General features: G+C 34.7%; 1 long non-coding RNA gene across 1 annotated transcript; it reads right to left on the bottom strand.

Moving 5' to 3' along the window:
- Positions 1–2,165: 2,165 nt before the first annotated feature.
- On the bottom strand, positions 2,166–3,175 carry LOC111518974. The gene is made up of 2 exons (XR_002724184.2): positions 2,756–3,175; positions 2,166–2,669 (listed from the first exon to the last, which is right to left on the bottom strand). It is a non-coding gene; the product is annotated as an uncharacterized LOC111518974 (long non-coding RNA).
- Positions 3,176–3,622: the final 447 nt, after the last annotated feature.

The following is a 3,622-nucleotide window of genomic DNA, read 5'->3' on the forward strand; positions in this document are numbered from 1 at the left end:
TCTTTCCCTGCGTTCGTTTTTCTTGTATATTTTTTTATTTTTTTGTTTTTTGATTGTTTGTTTTTTTCGCTCTGTTGTTGGTATTTTTTGGGTGCAAGCGACTTTACTTAGCTTTCATTGTCTGAGGGCCTGTCTGACTGTGTGTTGCCGGGTTCAGTCTAGGCAAATGCCCCGCATGATTTTTGTATTTACCTCGCCTCAACCAAGGACGAGCCGTTTGTCTCCTTTGGCCTGGGCTTTCGGCTTGGGTTTTGCGCCCTGTTTCACCCCCCTCTCTTTCTATTGAATCCCTGGATTTTTATTTTTGCCTCTTATATATATATATGTTTGCTGTTTGTGTGTGAATGTCTGTCTGTCTGTCTGTATATATGTATGTATGTACCTAGTATTTTCTTGTATTTCTCTGTTGGTTCCGTGTTTTGCCTGTTGACGCAAATTGCCAAAATTGCCTGCGGTTGTGTTTACATGGCGAATGTAACAGACAAGTGACAGCCGCACGCACCAAATTCAAATAAAAGCCAATGCCAATGTCGGTTGAGTAGAAGAAGAATCACGAACAAATGAGCGAGATGGATAGAGATTGTTGTGGGAGGATGCAGGACGAAAGCAGAAATCGTGCGGTACATTATTTAATTTTGACATGTGCTTGGGGTTTTGTCATCTGTTCTGTTCGTTCTCTGTCCGTCCATCCGTCCATCCGACCATCTTTCTCTGGCTCACTCTGTCTGTCCATCTGTCTCTTTTGTTTGCTTGCTTGTGTGTGTGTGTGTGCATTGGCAATTCAAATTTAGGCTAATGTGCTTTTGATATATGAATGAGGTTTACGCTTATATAATATATATAAATATATATATATATTATATATGCCCAGAGTCATTTGTGGTTATCAATAGATAGGCATCTTTGCTGTTTTATTGCTTTTTGTTACCTATTTAGACAAAGTTGTTAGTATTTTCATCGCATATCGTTTTGCTTGGTATGTTGGCCTAAAATGGCATTAAGTCTGATCCAATCGAAGCCATTTACGATAAACACTTCATTTTAATTGCTTCAATCCATCCATAAGCGTTGATAGCCTGATTCAGTCAACAATCAATAAAATTAAACCAAAAACAACTATAAAAAAAGCTACAATTGTTGCAATTTAATTTATACTTGTTTTTGTTTTTTTCTTTTGAAGAAAATTGGTATCCATCACAGATTGTGTTACAATTATATCTGGTAATCCATTTTAATATATGACTTGATTTGGTCAATGCTGAAAACAATGTGTTGCCCATCATTCTACGTTACACTTTTTTGTCTACAGTTTGTTAAATGAAATAACAACAAAAATTTTTTTAACCTCTCAAAGTTATAGTCCCATTCACAATAGAAAAACATTCGAACTCTGTATATTATATTTATGGTATTAAAGCTGAACTGATTGAATTCATCTTACTCTAAAGGTGGAAAAAAACGAAGGATTTTAAATCGATTTTATCTTGTTAATAAAATATATATAATATATGTACATATGTTAATAGTATATATATTTTGGTTATGCCATGGGTAATTTGGTTGAGTCTATGTTATCAACTCTTTAAGCACTTCTATTTCATTTAAGAGGACGTCCAAACAGTTGAAATCAGCCATCCTATGGTTTTTATTTAAGAGTTTTGTATACAAACTGTAAAATTAGTATGACTTTAGGTCGTAACCTTAAAAAGGCACTCAAAATCATCAAAAAAGTTAATTTCAACGAGTTATTTGTAGGCCATGATAACTCCACGGGAATTCCCAGTACAGTGTGACATGGAAAATCCAATCTATATTAGAATTTCATTAATTCGAATAGAATATCACTAATAAAAAAAAAAAAAAAAGTAAATTTTTAATTAGAAATCAGTATACCCAATTCCTATTGAAATAAAGAAAGTCGTCTCGCCGACTTATGTAGGTATAGCATACACCAGTAAAACAAATATTTCAAATTTATAACAAAAGCATTTACGTATTTTAAAACAATTCTGTTCACATGGTTTTTACAAGCAACTTTGAAATGACTTCTAGATACTGGAAAATCTTTCCAACTACATATAGAAACATTAGATGTAGATCTGGGCCAGACTTATGCCGACTGCGGACTTAGACCGAAATATTAATAAAAAAGAACATGTGTTGACTTCGAAGTATCTAAATGGCTTGCGTGGCTTTTTATTTAAACTGCAAGTTTTTTGGTTTCTGCTTCTAACAAACGGCGATTATAAAACTGGAATAGACTGGCTAGTCGGTCGTCCAATGTATCTAAATCTGAGCCCCACAATGCTTCTGCTTTCCGGACAAGACCCACTTCATTAAATGTAGATGATGCAATTTTTGGTCAGATTTCTGAAGAGTAGTTGATATTCCATCACTCAATTCAGGTACCACCTTGTCTTCAATGTCCATGCGCTCTTGATTGTCCGGAACTGTAACCATAATAGTCAAAATAGTCAGCATACTCTGCAACGCCTTCGTCCAACATTTGAGAAGGGTCCCTTGTCGGCCAGAGAATGGAAGGCTTTGCTATTCTCCTTCCTTCTTCTCGCCCAGATAACTAAGGAGACCATCGATATTCATTGTCGCATATGAAGAAAGGAGCCATAGCTACATGTTTTTGATCCTCGAATAGATCATCTCTCGAATAGCTACAGGAGAATTCGCGCTCAGTTAAAGGATTCTCCAATAGTTTACCCCATTTATTTCAAAGTTCTTTCCGGTATCTATTGCTTACCTGTTCAATGTCAAGTGGGCATCCTTGTCTTCATTATCCATTTGATTGGCTCTTTCTGTAAATGCAAGACGTCCTGTGCCAGCTGCTAACGTCGCCAGGTATTCTTAGCATGGGACATCGCTGGAGGTTGCAAGAAGTCAACTCTTTAATTTTGAATTTCACAACAAGCCAAAATTAGATCTTCATTTTTGTATTTTGTTTTTTTTTTTTTACTTCTAATAACATCTAAAACAAATTTAAAGTAAAAATGCCCTATCCTAACTGGTCTGCCTTCCCTGAAAAACTAAAAAAACTGAACTAAATGTCCCAAATTCGTATTACTTGCTTTTTGTTCAAATTGACAGAATAAACAAGGCGTGTTTTTCAAATTTGTCTTATCGAAAAATAGTCTACTACACAGTCAAATGTCAATTCATCAAGATCGAACCATTATATGCATATAGCATATAAGGAACGATATATAGCATATAGGAACGATCGGTGAAAGAGAGAATTTGATTGATTCTCGCCTTGCTCAGCATGGGAATCCGAATCGATATAGTCGTGTCCGTCTGTCTCAATTAGAAAGCTACTAAAATAAAGATTGAAGATTAATCCTTTTTTTAACTCATTGAGATCAAGTTTCACAATTTGTCAGATCGGACCATTATATAACCATCCATTAAAATTCCTACTTCTCTTTACAAATATATCAATAGAAATAGAGAAAAATCTTCTTAAAGTAGGTCTGCAAGAAATTACTCATAATTAAATGACTTAGGTATACCATACACCAGTAAAGCAAATATTTAAAATTTATTAAATAAATGCATTTTCACATGCTTTTTATAAGCATATCTTAGTATCTCGCTCACATAAGCATACGAG

The sequence above is a fragment of the Drosophila willistoni genome (genome assembly GCF_018902025.1).
Source record: "Drosophila willistoni isolate 14030-0811.24 chromosome XR unlocalized genomic scaffold, UCI_dwil_1.1 Seg143, whole genome shotgun sequence".
Classification (NCBI taxonomy): Eukaryota; Metazoa; Arthropoda; class Insecta; order Diptera; family Drosophilidae; genus Drosophila; species Drosophila willistoni.